Source organism: Dermacentor albipictus, chromosome 2, assembly GCF_038994185.2.
Source record: "Dermacentor albipictus isolate Rhodes 1998 colony chromosome 2, USDA_Dalb.pri_finalv2, whole genome shotgun sequence".
Classification (NCBI taxonomy): Eukaryota; Metazoa; Arthropoda; class Arachnida; order Ixodida; family Ixodidae; genus Dermacentor; species Dermacentor albipictus.
The window spans coordinates 120,451,306-120,470,541 of record NC_091822.1 but is presented as its reverse complement, the minus strand read 5'-3'; the positions used below and the strand labels follow the sequence as shown (position 1 = coordinate 120,470,541).

General features: G+C 44.6%; 1 protein-coding gene and 1 pseudogene across 4 annotated transcripts in view; one reads left to right on the top strand and one right to left on the bottom strand.

Annotated features, from left to right (window-relative positions):
* The window catches only part of LOC135914717 (chondroadherin-like), a 660,669-nt gene that overhangs the window by 220,912 nt on the left and 420,521 nt on the right, over positions 1-19,236 (bottom strand). For 3 of the 4 annotated variants that reach the window (XM_070533920.1, XM_070533919.1, XM_070533918.1), the window contains exon 3: positions 1,537-1,599. The exons of the other annotated variant lie outside the window; for it this stretch is intronic. The gene's annotated coding sequence lies outside the window, so the exon portion shown is untranslated. The remainder of the gene's footprint in view (positions 1-1,536; positions 1,600-19,236) is intronic. 4 annotated transcript variants of the gene reach the window in all.
* Positions 5,461-5,638, top strand: LOC135914727 (U2 spliceosomal RNA; annotated as a pseudogene).

Sequence of the window (19,236 nt, the reverse complement as noted above, 5' to 3'; positions counted from 1 at the left end):
GAAATGTCACATATTCATGGCCAAATTGAAGAATGGTATTATCTCCTAACCGCAACTTATTGATGCCAACTAAATTAGAGCTCTGTATTTTTTCCATTGTCTCTTTCCCACGCGCAACGTTTGTGATTACTAACAGGCGTCCACACATTCGTGATTTTTTTTACCCGTACACGCACCTAGTCATATGAAGTTTGTTCAGCGCTCAGTTGACCCTGTACAGTCACGAGGGTTGCAATGTGGGCTTGTTGGTAATGTATCTTCAAGGGGAGTACGGTAGCGTGATTCAAAGACGGGACAAAAGAAGACACAAAGGGACAGTCGCAGAGAAGAGCTTGTACGATAGCAATGTCCTGCTTTTGGATGTATGCCGGTAGATAGAGCGCTGTAACTAATATTGCGAATCAGGCAAGAAATTCCGATTGCTTATTTTTAAGAACCAGCCAACGAAAGCTTCTAGAGTTTGTTGCTTATAAAAAAGAGGTGGTGATAATATGTGCTAAAACCCAAATCGAATGCTATGGCTTTGCGGTCGTCCTCGACTTCGGACTCCTGAGCCACTTCAATAGCTGTCAGCGATCGGTAACTCTGCGCTTGAGGCCCCCAACACAGAAACGCGCGGCACGACTTTTTTAGCACATGCCGTGTGCGGTGCCCTTTCCCTTTGGAATCGGTGATTGTCGAAGGGGCTCAATATCTTTTGATCGGCCCACATTTGAGTCTTACGCATGAGCTAATTGGTCGATGCAAACATTAATTTGTACGCGGCCTGCGATATCTCTAGAAGCTTCATTAGGCCGAAATTCGAAAACAAGAATGGTCGGACATCGCATTTTATAGTTAGAAAACGCGTATTGATCACTCGCCTATCTGTAGCCAAAGCAAACTACCACAATGCATGCTTAAAGAACTACTTTTTGTTGAAAATGACATCCCTAATATCGACGAAGGGATCTTCGTCCATCATCGTGAATAAAGCTCTTAATGTTACAGATCAGAGCTACAAATGAGCGGCAGATCTGAGGGGCTATGTGATTCAAATAATATATTTAAGTACATATGTGGTAAACCAAACGCAAACACAATTAGCATGCGCTTAAAAACGTTGCTACGGGAAGTTAAAAGTATCGGAAATGAATGTAGACCGCTAAGCTAGCGATGGTTATTGTGCACCGAACTCCTTAATATACTCCAGTTGAACGAGCACTTCGGTCAAGAACACGCGTCTGAAGTACGTGAAATGATTAACTAAGATTGGGCCCGATTATTGTCGCGTACAGCACGTGACAGAAAAAACTCGTCATCCCAAGAAGAAAAATAATGTGAACGACACTCACGAAATTAACTTAGACAATCTAGCAGGCGCTTAGAGAGCTAGTTTAGGAAGCATATCGATATTTCTCTTCAGAGCCCATTGACTGTCTACAGACAACTCGCTTATTCGTGGTCTTATACATCTGCAGCTAATGCTCAGTCATTTTCGACGAGCAATCGCCTTTAAAGAGGTTTAAAGTGTACCATAGATAAAATGAGACATACCCAATGGTGCCTTTTTCCTGGAGACTGTATTAGGACCCTCTGTATATGCGCAGAACGACAAGTCTGTAAAAAAGCCACGCTGTCTCTGAGAATGCTATTCACAAATAAAATTTGCTTTTATCAAGCCGTGATAACAGACGGAATGAGATATAGTCTTCCGTCCAGTGCCTTCTTACGACACGCACCGAATTGACAGTGCCAAATTACGGAAGCCCTGCACCCACCCCCTTATCAGAAAAATAAAAATAACGGTAGCACATGGGAGACATAGAGAACCTTAACCAGCAAAAGCTTCATCACCCTTATCTCTGTGAAGTATTTTATTTATTTTGCACAAAGCGACATCAGTCATTGTTAGTGCAAGCCAGACCTTGTGCGGCCGCGAAAGTCAGAGTTTTGCGGGGAATAACACGAGCAGCCAAACGGGCGCATAGCTGTTGTGCTTAGAAAATGAGCTCTTCGATCTGTGATATCGATCCAATCATTCAGGATTACCTGGTCGAATCGATCTGTTGCTTAGTTTTCCCTACTCTCCAACAATGCTGTTTCCCCGGTAAACGACCAGTGGCGTTCGATACCCGACCCCAGTCATTGCGACGAAACGAAATTGAACTCCAGGCAGGCACTAAGATCACTGATTAGGCAAACACAAAAGTGCAGATAGTGAAGGCGGGACGCCACAAAGCAAGCAAGCCGCACCATAGAACTAACGTGGCTAATGTAGCACCGGTGCTCGCAATGAACGTTTTTCTCGGTCGTGTGTTTATATGTCGCATGCTTAGGAACAAGTTACGGTAGCTATTTCGCTAACCTTGCAGCGTATGTGTGTGCACGGTGCCACTGATCGAAGTGCGAGGTAAACAATAGAGTAAACGAACTTATTTCCGTGCACGCTATGTCGAGCGGTTTGCGAATAGACACTACTTCTTGCTGACCTCCTTGCACTTGGCTCTATCAGAGGCGAGTGAGCGCACCTAATTAGGGATGAGACAAGCTGTAGTGAGAGTGATATTATACGAGATATTTAAGCGACACGCATTCGAAACCTTTGTGCCCCTGAAAATGTTTCGGTGGCAGCAATCCAGTTTTCTTGCTGACCCCTAGCATGCAGACAAAGTGCCTTGAAGAATTCGCATTTTCTCGTGTGTCCTTTCGTCGCCGAAACCGTACAGCAGTTACCTGCGAGCTGTATTTAATTTTCTCAACACGGGACATGCATACAGCACAATACCTAGGTAATTAAATCTTTTTGGGCGGTTTCCGGGTCCGAGCACCGGCTAAGCGGTTCGCAGCCAGCCCTGTCCTTCATTCCTTCATTCCGACGTTGCTGCCATTCGGCGAGCACGACGAATGGGCGCGAATTCCTACACTCTTTGGAGTCAACGAGAAGAAAGGGGGTTATTATATTTATTAATCATATCATATGAAGCCAACAAACAAGGGCACCAATTATGACAACGCAGGGGAAATTAGTTTTACTTACTAATCCAAAAAAACAAATGATAAATTAATGGACATGAAAGTGGATGAAACAAGAACAAAAAAAAAACTTCGGCGGGCCTCCTTTCGAGCCACAAGAAACGTCGCGAAAGTGATCACATACCTGAAAATTATCATTGAAAGATACTTGTCCTCAGCACCTTTAGTTTTCAGCACTTAGCTTAGTCTCCATAGAAGTAACGGCTGACTGAGGCCAATGTCGAATTTTTACACGGTGTTGAGACCACTGCGGGTGTACAGTGATCTATCTCAATGTACATTTGTCGTTCCTAAGTTACGAGTGAGACCGGGCTGAATACAAAAGCGAGCTTGCTAGCCTGGCGTTCATAGAGTCAGGAAATTGAACTTGCTGAAAAAAAAAAGAATACCGCAGCTTGATGAGCACATCTGGTGCAATAAATGCGAGCACCCACAGAAGCTTTCGGCGTTCACGTGAGGGCAGAGTTGAAGAATAGCGATAGAACAAGGTTGCACAGAATTTGCTTATCATTATAGCAGGCATTCAGAAGGGCGGACTCCACTTGCTTTCGGATCCGCACTTTCTATTGAGGCAAAACTAGTTAGACGGCACTGAAGACACGCGGCAGCAAGCTAGAGATTTCATCACTCGAACTGCTTTATTTGGGCCACCACGATAAAATCAAGAAGAACGCGGGGATAAATTAGGTCCCCATAGAAGGAGCTACTAGTAATTGAAGTTTGAAGACTCAACGAGCCGCCCTGTTCAGTCTCGTTCGAATAAGCTTGCAGCCGTTAAATTTTTTTTTAATCAACGAAAGACTGGGCCATGCCCATTTTTCCAACCCAACTCAAATGACGAGTCGGGAATATAAACAAATTAGATAAGTATAAAGACAGAACGAACCTCATCAATCGAACTCAGGAAGATTTCAACGGACGAAAAAGAATTCGGCAAGGAAATGATAGAAAGAAATGGGAAGGAAAGACACTGCAACGACAGAAGCTGGCAGCAATGAAAAAAAAAAAGGAAAAGACATGACGCTATTGCCGTAAGTCACGTCATCAGCACGTGTCTGTTCTCACATTCGCTTTGATTACTAACCCTTAACTTAAAAAAAAGCTGAAGCAACGAAGACGCGTGGTTTGTTTGACTAAGTCTGGATGCTAATTCAAGCCGTCACAAAAGGAAAAGCGAGAAAGATGAACAAGGAAGACAGTAATGTAGAAAATGTGTAGGCGGCACTAACGCGAGAGAGAAAAAGAAACAACAAATAGTTGTGTCTCAGGATTCAACGAAGCTAACTAAGCATGCGAACATGCTAAGCGGGAGTGCATCCTTTCACGACCGTTACTTGCACTTTGCAACTCATATAAGCTACACCTCCCCTCCACCCCGTCAGCCACACCAAGAAAATTAAAAGCACAAGATAATTTTACGCTGCTATCAAATTGGTTGACATAGCTCTGGTGATGGGAAATATAATGGAAAAGAATGGAAGAAAAAAAGTTGCAAAAGACCAGAAGGGCTATCAATATTTCACGGTTTGGGTTGGTTCTTACTCATCACGCCACAAATTCTGTTGTGACCTGCGGCAAAGTTAATTTTAACGCGCTCGAAAGAAACTCTGCCGGTTTACGCGTATGAAATGCGAGGAGGAGGAAGCGACGTAATGGATGTGCTAAGGTGCTCGAGGTAATAGGTGCGAGGTAATAGGTAAGGTAAACTAAGGTGCTCCCTTAGTTTGCTTGCAACGGCCACACGACAGCTGAAAAACAAAATAGTGCCATTCCATTCTGTGAAGGTGGGTGAGCAGCGAAGCTGTGTATGCGGGCAACTTAATGGCGAACTGTCCACTAGCGAGTGTCAAACTCCATATGCACGTAAATGGAAGGCGAGGCACGAGTAGTCGCTCCTCCACGACGTTGAGCCTCGGAAGATGATGAGGCACCGGGGGGTATACATACCCATGTATTGTTGCAAAACGTGGTATGGCACCCCTTACTAACTGATCCCTGTACGTATAACCGGCACGCACACATTACTGCACGGTAGCCAAGGCGATCGCGCGTTGGTCGTAGTCCTGCGGTGGAATAATGGTTGTGAGGTCACTCGAAAACCACAAGCTGTCACACGCAATACAGGCCACACAAAATTGGTTCCCCGCAAACTCCCTCTGAAACCTGCCCGTTGCTCCGGTGAAACGCTCCAAGTTTGCGTTATCGGGGACACGTGAAGAGTTCGCATTCCTTTCCGCTTCGCGGTCCCTTCGAGCAGCACGCTTACGAGAGAGAAGGAGATTCTTGATGATGGGAAGGAAAGGTTGGGGTAAAGTGCAGCGCAGCAATTGTCTCTCAGCAGAGGACACGCTTACGAGACCGCCACCACGGGAGAGCGGAAGGAAAGGAAAGGAGATACGCAAGCGCTTGGAACGCTGACAAAGAGAGGGCGGTGAGAACGTAGGCATGACCGACGCCGGTCAAAGTGTAGTATCTGTTCTTATCAACATAATATCTGATACGGGTTGCCTTTGGACCTAAGGTGTTTAACTTTCTGCAAGTTGGCGGAGTTCGTAAACCCTGCTTCACCTTTGCCGCTGGTAGGCCCGGTATTTGCACTATCTTCGGTGTCGGCTCATGTACGGTGAAAAATTCTTCATCTACATCTCGATGGACGAACGCAATTTTTTTTCTAGAACCTAGACATACACAGCTTCGCTGTAAACATTTGAATAAAGAATGGTAGCTCTGAGAAATCGGTTTAAGCGAAGCTTTCTTTGGTGTTCGCAAAGAACGCGGTTCTTCCTTATCGAGAATTTCGAAATATAGAGCACATGACTAAGGTTGAAACATTTTCACTAGAAAACAATCAACTAGCCAAACATAAGGTTGTGGCGCTCGAACACGGCAATTTCATGCATGACGAAGAAATTAAGGCGGCGTTATGATAATGAAATGATGGTGTGACGATGGCGCCATGATAACCTCACCTTCACTGCTGCTAAAACCAAGGGGGTGGCATGACTTTCAACCGCGAAACAGCAAGTATTTCTTTTTCCTATTCTGTAGACTCTGCACCATCGCTTAAGAACTCTGAGAATGATGTCGGTTGACGTATTGATGTAGCCTCACACATTTCTCCTCACACTAAATGCGTTGCAGCGCGGCGTATGCTGGGCACGCGCTCTCTGGGCTCTGCTTGCAAACCATCAAATGATTTCATTTCTCCTACGTCATTCCGGAAGTTGTACACGGATATCTGTCTTCTTCAACTCGAATACGCATAGGCCGTCTGAAATGGCTTCTCTGTGGATCCAGCACCGAAATTATAAAGGAGGTTAAGAAAAAGTTTCTAAGCATATATCATCACCTCTTTGCGACCAACGACACTGAATCTTGTTCTAGCACTGCTGGATTATTGTCATTACCCGTATGATTCGTTGCCGATGTAATGGTGACCTGTTCTTTTTCAAGTTCCTTCACGGTATCCTCCCCTGCCCCGAACTCCTCAGTTGCATCAAGCGTCGTATGCCACGCAAGATACGAGAGAAAGTAGATCTTTGCGTGTTCGCGCCTGTCATCGCCAACATACAACCGTCCACAGAATACCAAGTTATTCTAAAGCTTATAGTCATAATCTTCATATCTTTCACAACTCGGACCCATCGTTCTTTTCCGAGCTTTACGCTGCTGTTTCATAGTTTCGAAATTGTTTAAAGGCCCTATTCCTGCTTTATTTTGTAGTTATCTTGCTATTTTTTGTATGTACACACCTTATTTAATAATTAATTTTGTTATTCAATTTGTTTATATTACTTATATTCCCCTGCAGATGTAGTTGTTTGTTTGGTTGGTTGATTGGTTTATAACATATACGTGCGCCAGCTTTCATACATTACCTTCTTCTTGGGGACGGTAAATAAATGACTAATTGAATTAACGACCGATTATTATTATCATTATTATTATTAATATTATTATTATTATTATTACTATTATTGTTGTTGTTGTTGTTGCTGCTGCTGTTGTTGTTGTTGTTGGCGGTGGTGGAGGTGTGGTATATTTTCATTGTTTCACACATTGTTGAAATGCTTTTTCCCTGTTTATTTTGTATATACTTTGCGTTTATTTGCACCTACACTTTTGTCCTCATAATTTTTCATTTGATGCGGATGCGTCAGACGGCCCGTTGAGCGAAAAAGCCAGCGTCTGTCATCTGTAACAGCGCAATGGCAGCTAAATTCTCATTAGCTGCTACACCAAGCCACGAGCGCCGCTCGACAGAGCAGAGCGAGCGAAAAGGTACGCCTGCTGTCTCAAGAATGCGCCAAGCGTTGCGCGAGGGGAGAGGGCATCGCTGCGACGCCACGTCACCCTCGCTCTCGCTCTCGGAAGCCCGTGTTATCCATGCGTTCCTTGTCGGCGCAACCTCTTACCTGCGTTCTAACTGCGCCTCGATAAAGCCAAATCAAAACGAGCCAGCCCTCTTAACGCATTCGTTTGCCCACGAGGAGTTCATTACTCGGACTGCTCAGCGGCATTCAACTGGAGATTAACGCTTTCGCACTCACAACTCATAAGTGCTCAGGTGTCCTCGAATTTTTTTTTATTCTATTCGTTTTTGTGATAATGCCTTGTCGCTTTTTGTATATAATTTCTTTCTTTCCCTTTTTGTTTTTTTATATTAATCTTAATTCTTTTTTGTACTTTCTTTTAATGTATGCATGCTTCAGCGCTTGGGCCTTGAAGTTGTTCCTTGGCATGTGAAGTAAACGACTTATCAGTTGATTGATTGATTGATTGATTGATTGTCATTAATATAAGCCTTCTTTGTAGCTGCAATTCCCTTCTGTCTTTCTCTCTACTTCCGTAAATGTTGTTTATCGTACTGTCGCTTGTCAACGCTCTAGCGTGGCCAGAGTGACATAATGATATCGCTGTTAATGCAGTTCATGTTTACTTCTATTTTTGATCCCGTACCTTATCACTTTAGTTGTCTTACATTTCTTTTTTTGTGTGTTACAGCGAAGCCGTTAAGGGCTACTTTCTCCACTATTGTGTGCCAGTGTGAAAAAGATCCCGAATATAGTGCAATGCCGGGCCAACCCACGGCGGAAGCGAAGCAGGCATTAAGCACTCTCCATATGTGGGCCGATCCCGAAGACAGTGAAATGCCGAGGCGACCCGCGGCGGAGGTGCAGTTCACCGTTACGCGGCCCACATACACAGCTTCACTGGTGATTCTTCACAGCGTGGAAGGGCAATGAGTTTTTCTTTCTGTGCACAAGCACACAGATGTCAGTGTTATTATGGCGACGTCAGTGTTTTTAGTGTTGTAATTGAATTATTGATATTTTCCTTGATCAATTATAATTAGCCAAATATACGTAAATTCTACTCATATAGAATAGAAGCAGGGAAGCGGTTGTCTTCAATAAAAAAAACACACCCATCTGATTGAAGAAAACAAAGGAAACAAGGGAATGAGAACAGGAAGGCACACCACAATGGCATCACATCACAAAATGAGTTCCAGCACTACGGACCCGACTTTTCTTTAGTTGGGAGCTTCTCGCAGTGAGACAAAACTTTTGCCTCCTCTTCTCCCTTTGCAGATAACAAAAATTGATTAATTGGTTTGAGTGCGTTCCACATTTTAATAAATAGGGCATCGGCTGCTCTCTATGGTACGACATGTTCAGGATTTAACTGTAAGGTTCACAACCCCTGCCTTAAACTGGGCTAGTTGACGAAGTTCCACGGTTATGGCTCTAGCGTTAGGGCTATTAAACTGTTATGTGCGCCGACTTGGACAAGCTACTGATCTCTTCTGCGACAAGTCTGATGTGATACAGAAGGTAGGACGCTATTATAATTAGGACGCACAGCCAATAGCAATGAAAAACATATGAATATTTGTGAAAACCAAATTGACAAATAGCTAGTCACCCGTGGTTCTGAGAAGCACATTTGGTCCTATGCCTTCTTCTATGAAGCGTCAGGGCTTAAGTTTGTTCGGTCATGTCCAGTATATTTGCTTGCTTAACAAGCGTTAGGAAAGGCTGCATAGACACATTCAAATAACTCAACTTCATTTTCACATCGCCTTCATTTTGAATGTAACATATAGCCAACATCATTTTACAAGTAAATAACAAGTTTGTTTTTGTGCACGTCTAACAAATAGATGCATTCAAGCAAAATAAAAACAAAACATAGACGTTCCACCACCGATGCGGATGGCATCGTCAGTGCACGAATGGCCCGAAAGGGGCGAATACATTCTACTTATCTACGAAGCAGCCGTAAACATGCGGCACAGGGCCGGAGCTGGGATGTCACGCCTATTGCTCACGACAGACGAACCACGATTAATTTTCTCTGGGTCAATCACTGATCCGGAGTCAACGTTTGCCCCGTTATCAAAATCGAACACATGTCAATTCACCAAAGCGTGTCGGCTGCTTAGTAGATGAGTAGGATGCATTCGATATTTTGTGGCATTCGTATATTGATGATGTCATCCGCATAGGTGGCGATACTTCTATGTTCTTGTTTTTGTTGAGTAAAGTCATTGCAAAGATGTTTGAGAAGTATGGGTTCCGCTGGCTTTTCAATCATATTATTTTCACCAAAGTGCTGTTCTTCACACATTTTTTTTTCTCTTCTTCCGCCCTAACAGCTTTTCAATACCAAATCCCGTCTGACATGCAGGGTAGCACGTATGGGACCTTACACACGCCGGTAAAATTATCTGTGTTTTCTTAGAGAGCTTAATCTCCCTCTCGAACACAAAGAAGGACTGAGCGCCGAGAGAACCATGCCTCTCGTTGAGTCGTGTTTCTTCGTGTTCCTGTTGCAGGCCTGCCCTTACGCTAGCGCAAAAATCGTGACGAACAAGTGGCTCAGCAGAGGTTAGTTCGTAAACAGAGCGGTAATGTTCCACGCAGGAGAAATAACCCTGAAATTCGGGTGTGCCAATGTGCACACAAACGCGTTGTCGGGCACGAATTGTACAAACGCTGCAAGCACGCACACAGATATGCAGAAGGACTTACTTGCACAAGGCCGAACCTCGATAACAATGTGTACCGGTTTAGTTATTTTGGTTATTAACTAACGATAGTCCAATACACATGAAATCGTTGATCGCATAAATCATGTCATGCTTCTTGTGTTCATGAATGCCTTTTATACTTCAGTGAAATGGCCCAATGCACTTAACTGGGTGGCCGAGCAATTGCGTGGTGCTTATGGCTCGGCGAAGCACTTACCGAACACACTGTTCTTCGTGTCGGCCTAGCCGTCGCTCGGATATAGTGAACATCGCGACAGTGATGAGACGATAGCGTATCTCATCGGGAAAAGCTACTTCCCCTTTTGCAAAGGGCGTCATGTAACACAACAGGCCAGTCTGCCCGTATTACACGACTTTCAAACGTCACAACCAAAAATTCGTTCCATAGTAAGACAAAAAAAAAGAAACTTAGCGCAACAACGAAACATTCCCTCACGTCTCTTTCGACTAGAAATCAACAACTAAATAATAAAGGAGATATCCCAACAAGCACTCTATAGTAACAACGCCGCATTTGTCGTTCTGAACTCTCGATTCACTCAATTTTATTGCGATAGCAATTAACTACATGGACACTCCAAGCGCATTTTTGCCGTCGCCGTGGGCGTTGCCGTTGCCGTCGCCGTCGTCGTGATGTTCCGTATAAAGTCCGAGGGCGATAACACTGTGGCCACACATCGTGCGCTGCACGTGCGAGTGAAAGCGCGCGAGGCAAGCCGGCAGTCGCGGCTCAATCTGACGCACGCGAAAGAAGATAGCGGAGAGCAAAAGCGCCGTCTTCCGTCACGCGAAAGGCCACGGTGGGGATGGGAGGGAGGGGGGTGGTGTTGTGCTCGGGCAGCAACTGCTTATTTCGCGACCGGGGTAACGGGGAAATGATGATCGCGACTCAATATCGCGCGCCGTATATGGAGGCAAGCGGGGAGGGGGGCAAGCGGGAGGGAGGGGAGGCCGCCTCGACTCCGCCAAGTGCGTACATTGTACGGCCGCTCGCGCTCGCGCGCGCCGTGTTTTGCATATGATCGGCAGACGGTTCATACCTTTCTGCGCGCTGTGTGCTCGCCGCTCCTGCGTTGAAGCGGTAACCCGCACAAGGCGCACTTCGCTCGAAGCTGCTGCCATGCTTGCTCACACCAGCGTTTTGACAGCGAGTGTCCGTGATCACCGATTGTGATGTGTTCATGTTTTCTCGTGCGCTCTGACAACACGTGCTTGTTAATTTTGTTCGTAAGCGAATGTTTCCAAGTTGATACGGCCGATAAAACTACTGTCCTTACTTCGCATAGCTGCGCACTGATTTGCTATCGCAATCGATGCTTCGCCTTGCGGGTGAAAATGCGACTCTTCTCGCTCACTTACCAACTCATGCTGACTGACTCGCCGTCATTCACGATCTGTTCCCGTTAGAGTAACATTATGTTAACAAGAGTTACGCTAGAACTTAGCAATTAACCCGCTGCTTGTGAAACACAACTATAGCTGACTACCTAAATTCAAATTGATTGCTTACAGGCGCAAGCAGCGGTGTTCTAACTAGAGTTTGCGAAAACATGACGGAATCTTCCGCTTCGGAGCTCAGAAATTGGAGTACTTTGACGTCTCCAGCACACGGTCGGGCGGGTTTACTGATTTCGGATCCATAAATCTCACCTACGACGTTGCGTCACATCTGGCCATGTCTCGCTCAAACATCAGCGCCGCCTCGCATGCACCATACAAAAAAAGAAAAAATATGAAAGTGAAGACTGTAGCGGAGATAGTTTCATTCTTCAATGTAATACCGAGTCTTAGACATGCCAAAACATTCGCATTGCATTGTTCAGTAAAGTAATTTTCTAGCAGAAGAGTTCTTACAAAAGAAAGAAAGAAAGAAAGAAAGAAAGAAAGAAAGAAAGAAAGAAAGAAAGAAAGAAAGAAAGAAAGAAAGAAAGAAAGAAAGAAAGAAAGAAAGAAAGAAACAAACAAATTGCGTTTCGAAAGTTCTCACTACGAATCTGGAGCCGTCCACTACGGCGTTCTTCATAAACCACTGTGCTGTTTCCAGACGTCACATTAGATTTTAGCTCAATTTCGCTATCTTTTTTTCAGTGTTCTCAGTTTGTTTGCGAAATCCTATTATGCTCAGTTCTGAGAGACAGCTCAGTGTGTAGCTGAGCGTGTGTGTTATTTTCAATTTTAACCTCCCAAATGCCCACACTTGTTGTTTGCTGGTTTCTGTATTTACGGTACATTACGCGATTCGGCTGCTTCTAGAATGAAGCTGGTTTCACTGAAGAGCAAAAAAAAAATTGAAACAGTGGAAATTGAAAATTCGAAAATTGAAACAGGCAACACGCTTCATATGTTATAAAGAAACAGAAAATTAGAAGTCAGCGGCGTTCATCATTAAGTACTATTGCAACAACGGCGACCTCTAAAACAGTAGAGGACCTTCTGTGCCACTTCTCATCCTTAATTTGATGCACAACGATGCGCTCTGTAAGCTAAACTAAGCCGATTGAATAATAGGCCGCTCTTGGCGGAAAAGGTCCTTCGGCCAGAGTCTATGCGTTCTTGCGTTCAAAAGGCCACAAAAGCCCTATTTCTTTTCTTGAAGGCGACTGGACAGGTGGAACGCCTGTGACAGCTAGCGAACACTCCTTTGTGAGGGCGTTCGCAATGACTGGCTCTTTATTCTTTGTTTAATCTTTCCTGCTTCTTGTCTATTCTTCTTCCTATCTAGTCCTTAGGTGAGCTCTTTACCTTTCCCTCTTCGTCTCTCTCTATCTCTGAATATAGTATTTAATTTTCTTTATTTTTGTAATAATATTTTGGGTACAGCCACCTCCAAGCCTACACTGAGCTTTTTAGTTGTCGAGATTACAAAACATACAGATGTCTGCATAATTGTGATAAGGACCCTAGACAGCCCGCAGGTGAGTTGTTCTTTCTTTATTATGCGAAGCATATTACGAGAGCTCAACCCAGCTCCTCAGGCGCGGCGGTGTCGCCTTGAATACCACGTGACACCGTGACGTCACGACAGAGGAGAAACGGGGCTCCAACTCGCGCCGTCGCTCGCGGCGTCGCGGTGGTATATAAGCAGCTGCGCTTGCCTCTGCTACACTCACGAGGTGAGATGCCTCCTGGAGACAGAGCTGCACGTTGGAATGAGAAGCGAAGGTTGCGGCGTGCTACAGAGACTGATTTTCTAGGTGGCTTTGGCTCAACTCTTCCAAGATGGGCTGGGTGGGAATCGAACCAGGGTCTCCGGAGTGTGAGACAGAGACGCTACCACTGAGCCACGAGTACGATGCTTCAAAGCGGTACAAAAGCGCCTCTAGTGAATGCGGTGTTGCCTTAGAAACGAGCTGTTTCTAAGGCTCAGGCGTGCGTCGCTTGCTCAGGCGCACATTTCGTTGCCGCGCCGAACGCTGCGTTGCTCGACGCTCACCGCGTCCAATGCGGGGTGCGTAGTCGCTGCGCCGTAGGCCATTGTCTTCCACCCCTTGGCGGGTCGACGGGAACGCTGTCGCGTTCCACTCTTGAAGGCGAAGCAGAGTAACGCATGAGTTGTTTCTTCGTCTAGCCGAACCAAATATAGCCAAGCAACAGCAGTTCACCAGGCTAAAGAGTGGTTCAACAACTAAAATAAAGGCTAGTATGCTTCGCATCCTGGGCTTAACCTTAGCTAAGCCACAGCCATTTTTTTAATTAGAAATGCATCGTTAATGCCAGCCGAGTACGAAATATGGCATTAAAATGTTCTTTTGCTATATCGCTGTAAAATGTCACCACCATCTTAAAGATAACGCACGTCCATATAGTAGCGACCACGAAATGAAATAGTAACAAGTTTAGAAATAATTTCTGAACGAGCATCGCAATCATAATACAGTGACATTTCCGCGTCCAATGGTGAAGTAAATTAAGCAAGAGAGGCGTTCATTATCTGAAAGCTTATTATCTGTGCAGCTAAGTACAAAACAAAAATGTGCGTCCGTTACCCCTAATCCGCTTACTAACCACTTACCTGCTCTTCAGAACAACGGTGATATATATATATATATATATATATATATATATATATATATATATATATATATATATATATATATATATATATATATAGATATATATATAGGGTCTGCAACCGAGCAAACTAGCAGTCCACGCGGGCCTTATGTCGCGGCCATTGTTCCGCATATGTTATGACGGGATCACTAAACAAACAACTCAATATATACATCACCAAGTAACCGCATGGAACAAAATTACCCTTTCTCTGTGCCTGAATGATCATTATACTTCTGAGGAACCACGAATCAGTATAACAACACCTTGTCGCGGGGAAAGTTTCCTACGCAGTAATACTGCAGCAAAGGCAACGTGCAGGCCCACCGAAATGAGGGTCAATCGAAAGCCTCACGGGAAGCGTGTGCCGCGCATTCCCCCCCCCCCCTCACCCTTCCCACCCCTTTCACTATTCCAGGCACGTGCGTTCACATGTTGGCTACAGGTCGGGAAACGGGGTCAAACGAGACGTTTGGATGGTCAAATAGTGAAGTGAAAGGTAGCGAGAACGCTAGATGTTCGAACATTTTCGCCTATAATATCTGATCTTTCGAGCATGCTGTATCCGATGTTGAGTACACCTGAACTGCGATTCCATACACTACAACGTCTTTGCACGGCCGGCTTTATTAAGACGCCTTTGACACAGGGGGCGGTGTTTTCGTGCGTCTGACCCCCATTTAGGTTTTATCCTACTCCAGGAAGCCTGTCGTGCGAAATGAAGACGCCTTCAATTGGCGGCAGTCGGAGGGTCCGATCGGACACAGGATGTCACGGGAGTAAACGACATATTTAATATGAGGTATTATCCGTTCGTTATTCTTAGCACGAAATTTCGTACATTAGAGCTCCTAAGGTTCGTGATAAGTGCGCTCGACAGTGTTAACTTTGCGTGCGTCAAGGTTGTGCGCATGCTTAATGAAGCGTTACTTATGAAAGCGCTTTTAACTGCCATAGCGACCACTGTCTCTCGCTATATTTCTTCTCTGAGGTCACGGATCCTGCCGTTTTGGTTGTCGTCCGCGCCTAATACAATGCTCGAAGGGCAACGCCATGTTATTTTACCTTCCAGTTTACATTTACGTGGCCGCTCATAGCCAGAATTCGAAAAATATTCGCGCGAGAAGCTGATGAACAGTTGTTTCGTCCTTTACGTTTGGTATAGGGCATCGTCACAGCAATAATCTACGCACAAAAGTTTTAAAACAGTCGAGTTTCTTGTGAGTGAAGGAGGAAAATAGAAGAGAGGAATACGTGCTTCTAAATAAACAGTTTGAATGAAATTAAATTATATTCCCCAGTTGGGAAAGCCATAGACAGCAAGCTTAAGTCATTGGCATTAGAAATTTATTAGCTGCCTATGCCCACTAACGCGACTGTGCCGGGAATAGGAAGTTACCAATTAAGTGAAATTTGCGCTCTCGCTTACGGGTATGGCATTAGCATAATAGATGAAGGCCGGCATTAGCTAGAGACGAAGACGCCGCAAATGGTAACCGACAGAAGTCAGCGCCAATGAGTGGTTCTTTAATGGAACGCGTGCCCTGACTGGCTAAACTTGCCAGAAGTAGCCAACCTTGCATGGAGCATAGTGAACGGTCATTATATATTTCAATGATGCTAATCCTCTAATGGCTATGGAAAACAAGATTAAATATATTTTATTTTTTCTTGTGCTTCGTCAAAAACATTCTCTCTCCCCCCAGCATACGTTTGATGAAATAAGAAATAAATTATGACGCTAAGCTTTACTGACGAGTTTAATTTTATGTTCAGACGTTTTGACTGTGGACTGCGTTCTAACTTGCATATACTTTGTGTACTTCCTTAAACACACGCGTCTGCGAACTTGCCGCAATTTTCTTCTTTCCTTCCCTCCTCTCTCTCCCTGTGATCTTTGCTTTCCCCTGTCCCATTCCCCCGGTGTAGGGTAGCCAACCGGACGTTATTCTGGTTAACCTCCCTGCCTTCTTTTTTTCTCTTTCCTCCTCCTCCCTTAAACAGCCTGCAGCAATCGTGTCAGCCACAGGCAACGTAGCCCGTATATTTTGATAGAGAGAGAGATAAGATAATGCAGAGAAAGGCAGGGAGGTTAACCAGAGCTAGTTCCGGTTGGCTACCCTGAACAGGGGGAAGGGTTAAGGGGGATAAAAAGAGAAACAGAGCGCAAGAGGAAGATAGAAAGAAAGAGAGACAAGCACGAAGAAAGCGCGTACAGTAAAGAGTGGTAGGGGGTGGCATTCTTAGAGTCTGTCGTGAAGCCCCGTAGACCGCAGGAACCTTAATAACGCGAGTAAGGCCTTCAACGCGGATGTTTTTTCGGAGCAGTGACCTAAAGCTTTTAGTTCTGATAGTGGACGATTGTCCAACTGGTCCATTACTCTGCACATCACTTGTCTCTGAGCAATATAAAAAGTATCAACGCCTTAGGCAATGAAAGCAAGACGTGTCAATCGAAGTCGACGCAAAAGAAGAGATGGTCGACGTGCATGGTATATGTATCCATATGCACTGAAGTTGGTAGTGTTTAAGATGATTTTGCAACATTTGCTTTATTTTCATCGTTTCATTCTCCAAACTCGCATTTTTTCGGACGCTCTATTTCTTTTGTAAGTGCAAGTTTTTCGCGTTCGCTTTCTCGTTTTCTTTTTTTCACGCGCATGTCAGACTACGTTATCTGCTTTGGCGTTGACTTTGGGTCAACACGACTTTTTTATTTCTTTCTTTTTCTTCTTCTTTGTGACCAAGAGAGCAAGTGGGCCGATCCCGGAGATAGCGCATGCCCACGGTGAGACGCGCTCGAGTTTTTACTCCATCAGCGCTCATTACGCCTACTCTGCGACTAACTCTCCCTTCTTGTCTCATTCACACCTACAGTTTTATACCTTTGCGACTCGCTACTACGAGCTGGAGGCGCGGAAGGACCGTTTTTCTGACCAAGAGCCCAGATACAAGCACAGATCCCACGTACGCAAAACCCGCGTGAAGTCGTCCAAGCAGACGTTGTCATCGAGGACTTTCGTATCCCCTCCATCCAGAGATGTAGGCTGTCGATACTGTCACGGGAATGGCACTACACAGCCTAATGACATGTGTGGTGAAGGCATGGGAGTAGCTCGCATGCTTTTGTCAATCAATGTTACGTCAAAGAAAGCATCGCTTAGACGTAGCAGCCTTAAGAAGTTAAAAGCACGTTATTTATAGTCTTGAGGATCGAAAACAGTTACGCTGTGCTGCGAGCAATAGGAGACTACGTTTAAGTGTTTCATAAGGTTCAGCGATTGAACCACGACTTTACCATATTTTTGGGGTGTGGTAATATTAACTCGTTCATTTAGATATCGAAGCATCTCCAGTATGCTTCCTTGCCGATTCTAAGCATGAACAATGGTGCAAGGACGCATTGCTTCGAGGACATTGGTTCCTTTCCTTAAAAGTAGTAAATTGGCAGCCAGCCACGATGACATATCAGTATTCTTAATAAAGTAAATTATTGGGTTTTACAGGCGAAAACCACGATCGGATTACGAAATACGGCGAAGCGTGAAACTCGGGACCAATTTTTACAGACTGGGGTCAATTTTTAAAGGCACCTTAATCCGAGCTTTTGCTTCGATCGAAATGAGGCCGCCGCGGCTGCGATCAAGCCTGCGATGTCAAACTCGGCAACGCAACACCGTAGCTACTGGGTTACCGCCGCGGCTGTAAAACTTTATTGCCCATGGTCCCATCTTATTAACGGTTGACATCACAGAACGCAGTATTTTAGCGCATTCGATCGTTCGCTATTACTACATGGATAGGAAAAAAATTAACGAGAGAAATATTTAGGATGCTCGAAGTCCTTCACTACCTAGGGGTTAGTCACCGAGTAAACAGAGGACCTTAAAAAAACTTGAAATACAGTTTCTGATGGCAAGCGATAGAGACACGACTGATTCAGTTATGTTTGCGGAGGCTTCGGCTAGGAGGTTGCCACCTTATTAGCGTTTGCTTGCAATTATGCTTTAAATGCCGGCAACGCTAAGATGACTAAAGTGGCTCATGGAGAACGTTATTGTCGCAATCAACGAAACCTATCTAGGAAGCCACTCGCTAATGGCCGAAGTGTACCAATGTAGGAAAGAGACATAATAGAAAACATGCAGTGTAAAATATTAAATTTAGAATATTGAACGTAAACATATTAAAGATTAGGTTTCCTGATGTATTAAAGCACATCAAAAGTATCTTTATGTAGAGACCACGCACTCATGATCTTCATCTCAAGCAGCACAATTATTGTCGCGAAGCAGCGAAGAATGTTCAACAGACTGTTCAAGAACATGTAAATATCTTACACTTGAGAAACCATTGTGAAAACGCTGGCGCTTGGCGGAAGTAGCACCTTCATGTACCTTTAATTTTCAAAACAAAGTGTCGTGCATGCCTTGTAGTTCATTACTATCCAGCCAAAACCACCGACTTCACATTACGATAGATACTGAGCAACAGCTGTTCAACCTGAACCTATTATGAGTTCTTTTATTGTGCTTTGGCATATACGCATGCTTATTGTGATTTAAACTTGGATAACAGCCTTCTCTGGCACAATATTTAGTATCTGCTGTGTGTTCTGTTTCCACGGAGCTTTTATCATTCGTCAATAATGCGCCGTACACAGTTGACAGGCGCTGGCGAAAGTTATACCTATTTTCTGTGACGATTATTTTTTCGTGATTTTAGCGACAGTGCTGTCCAACCGAACACGACGCATTCACCCCCTATCAGCTACCGATTTTATGGGCCTCTCAACGTGACATAATTTGCTCAGTGCAAGAAAATATAAAATTTGGGGTCTATATTTCTGCTACCAACTAAAAGGGCTAACAGCCAACGTAATAGAATCATATGCAATTGAGCATTTGTTTAAAGTCGAGTTTATTGTAGTGCATTTCGCCTTGAAGAAACATTCTGCATTATGTATTGCAAGTTTGACAGCGTACCACCAGAATGGTATGCTTCAAGTTCCCGTCCATCAAGTTGGGCAATTTCGCTAGTGCGCTCTTTCTAAGCGCATCAGGGTTATTCCTTCCCTCCCGAGTGCAGGTTCCTTAAGTTCTCGGTCTTAC